The sequence below is a fragment of the Artibeus jamaicensis genome, unplaced genomic scaffold (genome assembly GCF_021234435.1).
Source record: "Artibeus jamaicensis isolate MK-2021 breed Jamaican fruit bat unplaced genomic scaffold, CSHL_Jam_final scaffold_474, whole genome shotgun sequence".
Lineage (NCBI taxonomy): Eukaryota > Metazoa > Chordata > Mammalia > Chiroptera > Phyllostomidae > Artibeus > Artibeus jamaicensis.
The window spans coordinates 36,838,258-36,846,346 of record NW_026522046.1 but is presented as its reverse complement, the minus strand read 5'-3'; the positions used below and the strand labels follow the sequence as shown (position 1 = coordinate 36,846,346).

The following is an 8,089-nucleotide window of genomic DNA, read 5'->3' as shown; positions in this document are numbered from 1 at the left end:
GGCAGAGAGAGCAGCAAGCCTGAAGACCTAGAGGTTGTAGAGAGCATGGCAAGGTGGTGTGACTAGTAGATGCTTTGGATGGTGGGAGGAAGGGAGTGAACTGAGGTTGGGCTCATTGCTGCACAGCAGCTCAGCAGCTGCAGGTGTCACCGTTTTGTCAGTCTTGCTCAACTACCTTAGTAACTTGGGGAACAGGGAGGTAAACCTGACTTTTATTTTTTCAGCTCTATTGAAATATAGCTGAAATCCAACAGTGTGTAAATTGAAGGTGTACGTTGTAGTGATTTTATGTGCGTAAACATTGCAAAATGATTACAGCAATAAGGTTAGTTAATCCATTCAACATGTCATAGTTACAATTTTTGGGGGTGGTGAGAATTTCAAAAATCCACTCTCTTAATAACTTTCAAATAGACAGTTAACTATCATCACCATGCTGTACATTAAATGCCCAGAACTTCATCTTACAACTAGAAGTTTGTTCCCTGATACCACCTTCCCTCATTTCCTATACCACCCTTTTCCCCACCTTCGCAACCCCTAATTTGTTCTCTGTATTTGAATTCATTATTTTTAGATTCCACATATAATATTTGTCTTTCCCTGACTTATTTTACTTAGCATAATGCCTTCAAAGTTCATTCATGTTGTTACAAATAGCAGAATTTCCTTCTTTTTTATGGCTGATAATATTCGTGTATATGTATATTCATATCTCCTTTATCAATTCATTTGTTGATGGACACGTAGGTTGCTTTCATGTCTTGGCCATTGTAGGTAATGCTACAATAAAGTTGTGGGGTAAAGATAACCCTTTGAGAGAGATTTCATTTCCTTTGAGCATATATTCAGGAGTGCGATTGGTGAATCGTATGATGGTTTTATTTTGAATTTTTTGAGGCTCTTTTGTACTGTTTTCCACAGTGGCCTCACCAATCCACATTCCCACCAACAGTGCACAAGTGTTCCTCTTTATCCACATGCCTGCCAAAGCTTGGTATCTCTTGTCCTTTTGATAATATTCTTACAGGCAAGTGTGAGGTGGTGATATCTGACTATGATTTTGATTTGCATTTACCCTGATGATTGGTGATGCTGAGCTTAATTAACCCTGGTTTTTAACACATAATCTTCACTAAACATTTGTTTGTATTTGATAGAGTGGGAAAATTCAGGGCACATGGCTGCTAAGATGAGTCTCTGGGTCAGCTGTTCCTCGTGTTGTGTGGCCGGCGAAGCCTCTCTTCTTTGACGGGCCCCAGCATGTGCTGGTGCCTGCCTTGCATTCCCTTCTTCACCAGCTTCTCCACCTTGTAAGCAAACACTGATCTAATACCCCATTTAGCCCCTTTGGTTTGTACTAGGTCACAGGTACTGGTCTGTGTTAGTTTTCTATCCCCCCCCTGCAACAAATTGCCACACACAAAAGTAGCTTTAAAAAACACAGATTTTTAGTCTACAGTTCTGTAGGTCAGAAGTCCGACAGCAGTCTCCCTGGGCTAGAATCAAGGTGCTGGCGGGGCTGTGTTCCTCACCCGAGGTTCTTGAGGAGAATGTGCTTCGTGGCTTTTCCCAGCTTCCACAGTTTGCCCACATTCCCTGGCTTGGGGGCCCCTTCCAAGCCAACAAGATGTGCTTCCCTGCTCCCACCTCTGATTCCCTTCTGTTTTTCTCTTCTGCTATTCAGGCCCTTGTGATGACATTGGGCCCACCCAGATAACCCAGGGGAGATGCCCCTATTTTAAGGCCAGCTGAATAGCAACCTTAATTCCCTTTGCCATGTCACATCGCATAGGTTCCAGGGATTAGAATACAGACATTTTGCAGTGGGGTGCGGGTGGGGCATTATTCTGTCCACTGCGTGATCCTTTAGAATGTACTTGTCTTTTCTTGTGTGGTAACATAAAACTCGGATCTCTGTTTTTTCCTCTAGGTACTCCTCTCTCTAGAAGAGTTGACTTCTTGCCGGTCACCCCGGCACCCCTCATTTCTTCCCGTCCTCTCCTTATGCACTCCCATACCCATGAGCCTGGCTGACCCCCAGACCTGACGTTTTCTGGCCTGCCTTCTCCTTCATCTATTATCAACGACAGTTTTGAATTGTAGGCACACTTTATCATTTGTCTTTGAACAAGACATCCCAATAACTTCTTCCTAATGTTGAGAGTTACGTGGTTAAAATCAGAGAGTTAATCTTGGTGAGCAATTGTAATGAACCCTCCTTCGGTTGCCATCAGTGAACAAACAGATACTGCCACTCTGCTTGGTGTTACGCAGTAATAGCTGTTGTCTTTAAAATTGCAGCGCTAATTCATTCATTGCTTTATTCTTCAATAACTTTTTCCACAGTTAAGAACAATGCTAGAGAGACGGATTATGAAGGAGTTATAGAACCTGAGAGTGTGAGAAGCAGTGCACAATACCATTTAATATTTTTGCAACGTGTGCAAAGTACTTAGAATCAAGATTATTTCTATTTGCACTCAGAGGGAAGGTTAGTAGAGATACTTTTTTTCTTTTAAAGAGAAAGTGCCAGTCAAGCCATTAATCATGTGAAAACAGTAAAGAAGCTTTTAGATTACAATCACTTACATGAAAACTTAGGTGAAAATTTCATGACAAATTGCGAAAGTTTATTGTGACTGAAGAAATCTTCAGTGGTATGGGAATATTTTATTATACAATTTAAGTACTTTGATTTAATTCTATTAGGAATCTGGATTTACAATAAATGTGAAAATGATTTAAAGGCATACTGGAGATAGCAATTTCGGAAATGGCAACCTGAACAATATTATATACTATATTACATTCTGGTTATATTCTACTTTAATGACAGGTCATTTTAATTTTCCTCTAGTTTTTATGCAATAGGCAAAGGAATGTTTAGTTCTGTAATTTAAAGATTTAAACCTTAAATAGTTGTGGACAACAATTAAACCTACCTAGAAATGTTTAAGTTTTCTTACTACAATAAACCAGTTTCAAGTTTCTCTAGGATATAAAATAGTATTTTGAGGAAAAATGATAGAATAATATGTACTTTTGTGGTTTTCAAAAATGCCACTTCTAAAAAGTATGTCAGGATATCAGCAAGAACAGTGAACATACTGTAACAATGCTAGATGAAATAGTAGACTTTTTATTTCACTTACAAAAGATAGGCTATGTTTATTTAGAGTCACAAGCAGTTGACTCCCTTGGTGTGACTCAGATCACAAGAAGCCATTTCCACTTCACTCCATTCTGAGTCCTGGAGCTGGGGCCAGGGTGGAAGGGGTGCTGTTTGGGTGCATGCACAGGTTTACAGGTTTCTCGCTGAGGGCAATCTGTGGCTGTGGGAGACCGGCCAGGTGGGTCACCCTCAGCAGGTCATTGATGTTGCTGGTGCATATGGTCTCCGTCATCGGGAGCTATCTTGGGTACTTGGTTAACCAGACACATCGAGAAGCAGCCCACAGCATCATCAGCGGACACCTGTGCATGCAGTATATTTCCAGCATACCGCCACACTGTCCTGAGGGCATCCTGGATGCCAGCCCCGATCCTGATACTTGCTCCAAGTCACTGGAGAGTCCAGTCACCTGGTTGGGGCTGAAACAAGTCTTCAGGATCAGGTCGACTCCAATATGTTCAGTGTCACAATACGCATATTTCACTGTCCGAGATGTGAACATCACCCTGGTGATCCTTCCCCGGGACACCCACTAAAGTGTCGACCTAGACTTGTTGCTCCGTGTGACCAGTCTGGAGGCCTCGAGGTGAACGGGGTTGGAGGCTTCCAGGCTGTGGTATTGGGTCAGCCCAGGGTGCCCTGTAATGTCATGGCCTGTGGCGCACCAGCCCAGGATGAGTTCATCTGGAGAGACTTCACTGTGCAATTCATACACGTTCTTAGCAAATTCCATGTCAACAGCCACCTCATCTTCTGCCTCATTGTGCGGCAGTGAAAAGGAATTAGTGACTTTCACTGAGTGCTTGTCAAGGTTTCCAAGTAGAGTCCCAATAACTCGGGCAGCACCCTCATTGCCTCGTCGCTCTTAGCTGTTCACGATGGAGGTCGAATGACCTGGTGCAGCCGGACCACACGGGCGCCAGTGAAGGGGCTTGGCAGGGCAGGACCAGCCAGCGATTGTGCGAGGGGCTGCGCCAGGGCTGGCACTGAGGTCGCAGAGTCTGGGGATAGGCTGCTGCTGAAGTTGGAGCTGGAAGCCGCCCCAGAACCGGAGCCAGCGCTGGAGTCGAGGCTGATGCAGGGTGCAGGGTACGGGGCTGAGGCTGGAGTCGCAGCGCTGGATGGTGTGGCCGGGGAACACTTGCCGGGACTGCCCTGTGACCATCTTGTCGAGGGAGCGAGGCTTGCTTTTGTTTCTTTGATTATTCTTTGGTGGAATTATCTACCTCTGAGACCAAAGCCAATTTATGGCCAGAGGAACCGGAAGAATAGAAAGTCTCTAATGGATTTTCAGTTCGTTTTCCCAATAAACAGCCATTCATGAAAGAGTTAAGTTGTCCCTGGGAAGTTGAAATGAGCACCTCAACGTGGCCTCAGGCCTCGCAGGCACCCAGCACTTGCCTTTGTCCCTGCAGTTAAGTGGAAGCTCCTCGCAGGTAAGTGTTAGAAGTCATTCAAAGTTTGAAATGCTGAAGGTGCTGGAGAATAGTTGGAGTGATGATCTCTATTACTGATTTTGTTTTTTCTTCTAAGGGTTACAGTTGAACTACAGGTTTGTGATGAGCTCTCCTAGGCATTCAGGTGAATTTGGTTTTCACCAAATGAGCTCGGCGGGTTCACTTCAGGAGGCGGCATTGCAGCGAGGTTGTACAGTGAGGGTCAAATGCAGGTGAGCCAATGAGTCACCTCTGCAGTTCTCAGTGCTCCTGGAGTTCCAAGTCAGCCGTGTGATGCAGTTTGCTGGACACATTGGCAACAAGTGTGATTAGTAAAATGTCTACTTACCTGACACTTCTGATGTTTTTCTTTACAAGTGTATCAGGAAAAGAAATGCCTTTACTCAGAACCTTCTCTACCCAATTGGAAACATGCTCAAGCTTTCTGAGCCCTGGGCTGAAAGTGCTTGGGATGGTCATTGATTGTAATCTAGACTCATTTTATAGGCTCTCGAGGTATCAGAATCTGGGTTCAGAGAACAAGTAAGCCATGATATGAAACATTAAAAATATATGAATGGAAAAGGCCATCCTTTATTTCTTAAAATATGGACAGAATGGACTTAGGTTCCTAAGAAGGAGCATAAGCAGTACAAAGAGGGGATTTTTGTATGCGTTATGTTGCACTAATAAGAGGAATCTAAATCACATTTCCTGTAATGTCCCAAGATTGAATGGTATGTATATTTGACTTTTAAAAAAGCACATGTTGAAAAAAGGAAACCAGCATGTATTCTATGCTAAGGAATAGGAGGGTGGGACTTCAGAGAACAATGTGGGTGGGGAGTTTTTAGAATGAGTTTATCCACTTGCAACGTTTTCAGAAAATTTTGATCGAGACAGTCCTTTGATTTCAGCAACCCATGGGATTTTACATTTTCTCTGAGCAATTTGTTTCCTTCTCAGTATCTTTTCATTGCTTAGGCTAAATCGTATCATGTCATAAACTTAAAGTTTTGTGGGCTCAAATGTAAAATGATTCTTAAAAATAAAGTATAAACATAATTTTAATAATACAAATTTTTGGTAATATTTGAAATTTTTTATTCAACACAGTACCCAATAGATGAAAAAGACTTTCTAGGTAGATAAAATAGATTCCATTGCCTCACTTCTCCATCCATACTTGGTTGTGATTGTAAATTAAAGCCCTTATATAGTAGAGGATAGATAATTACAGACTGAATTTTAAAGTGAATTAATCAAACTGCATCCTATTTATGTAATTAAAAGTTCAAGTATAGCAAGTTACATTTACTTCAGTAGGTACTTAGAGGACAACACAGGATACAAAAGTTACAGTCAGTGAAACATGAATTTTTTAGATATCAATACAAAAATTAAAATCAGAGAATTTAATGGATCTTATTCTGGGCAACCTATCACTGCTTGTCAATTTAAAGAATTTAGAGCATGGGAGAATTTATAGCATTTATATTGGTTCTCTTCTAATTACCATTTTATACTGCACTTAGTATAAATCAGAGCTTTTTTACATAAAAATGTAGGTTAGTGTAGAACCTTATATATAGTTTAACTGAGATAATGGGATATTTCGAATGATCTTTTTGCATTCCTCTTTATTCCTAAAATTCCACTGAAAGGAAATACTTTATGAGTAGTAACAGGCCATTCTATTCTTAACTTAAATATTTACTTTGGGAAAGATGATTTGAATCTTACTCATAAATGAGTTTTGAATGTGCTGGTTCTTAACAACAACTAAGCATGAGTCAGCATGGATTTTTGACAAAAAATTCCATCAAATGAATTGACATTTCAAAAACTGTGATAACCATGGTCATAGATACACCTCCCACTACCCCAATTAAAACAACAAAAAACCTGTCTAGACACAGTTGCTTATATAGTTAGTTTGATTTTAGAATTCCTGGAATACAGTAATAACGCCTCCTATTTGCTGGGCAACTACTTTATACCAGACAGTCTTCCAGGAACTTTTTATGGTTTCTCAGAAGTCATGGGCAATTATCCTGTCATTACAGATAAGGAAGATGGGGTCTCAGGGGTCAAATGCCTTGTCCCAGGTTGTACTGTAAGTGGCAGAGGCGGAGGTGGAATACAAGCCTGTTTTTCCCTGAATCTCCGTTTTTTGCCTCCACCTTCAGCTGCCTCACTCAAGACCAAAGGCAGTACTGGCTCTCTGTTGACCGGCTGGTAGGATTTTTCCAGGTAACAGGGATTCCTAGAAGGTGGGACTTTCAGTGCTGAGTCTGTGAAAGTGTTGGGCAAACCCAGTTGGTCATTCTGTAGAATATTCTTACAGCTACTGGGTAGTCAGCACGGTGACACTGCTGCGTGAGAAGCTTCCAAATTATCTGCACTGCTAAGGCCATTTTTTTTTTAACACGTAGGATAAGATTCAGAGAGCTGTTTTCTGGAATAGCTGGAAACTGTGCTGGCCAATTCTTGACACACAGGGAGTTTGAGTCTACTATTTATCAATCCCATTCTTTAGCATAACTTAAGAACTCTTAAATAAAATATTTAATTTTGGGGGGTCACAGTCCAAGATTCTGTAAAGAGAATGAATATTCATTAAAGACGTATTTGCATCCTTTGTCTCTAATGCATACAGAATCAGGATGTTTTCTGATTAAAATGCTTTCTTATTAATGTGGTATGTCACTTACCAGTCCTTCACTTTTTTGTTCCATTTAATCCCTTACCTTGTGAGTGTCCTCACATCTTTTTCACCAGAAGTGTTTTTTTTTCCAGTAAGACTATAAGTTTCATGATGGTAGAATATATACCTTTAAATCAGCATAATAGGGAAGATCACAGATTCTGGGGATAGACTTAACTTCTAGCAGTAGACCGTGAGCAAAATGACTTAACTTCCCTGTCCCTGCTTTCTTCATCTTTAAAAAAAAATCCTCACCTGATGATATGTCAGTTGATTTTTAGAGAGAGAGAGAGAGAGAAACATGGATCAGTTACCTCCTGTACATGCCCCAACCAGGGATCGAACCTGGAACCCAGGAACGTGCTCTGCCCTGGGATCAAACGTGCAAATTTTAGCGCACGGGAAAATGAGCCAATCAACCGAGCCACCTTGCCGGGCAAGGTGTACATTTTCAGTGAGGGAAGCTACTCCTACACCTTTGTAGTTTTGCTGCCTGGAGACTGACACACTTTAGGATATGTCTTTTAAATATCAGATAATTTTAAAATACACTCTGCTGCCATCTGCCATATCTGCTACATGTGGCTGTGATTCAGGACTCCTATTTTTTTAAGCATTTTAAAACTTTAATTGTTGTTCAAGTACAGTTTTCTTTTACTCCCACTCCAGCCCCCCAAGTGCTCCCCACCTCCCTCCCATTTCCACCCCCCTTAGTTTTTGTCCATGTGTCCTTTATACTTGTTCCTGTAACCCGTTCCCCTTTCCCTCTGA

The 8,089-nt window shown here is 41.5% G+C and overlaps 1 pseudogene; it reads right to left on the bottom strand.

Annotated features, from left to right (window-relative positions):
• Positions 1–3,236: 3,236 nt before the first annotated feature.
• The window catches only part of LOC119056727 (eukaryotic translation initiation factor 3 subunit F-like), a 65,562-nt pseudogene continuing 60,709 nt past the window's right edge, over positions 3,237–8,089 (bottom strand).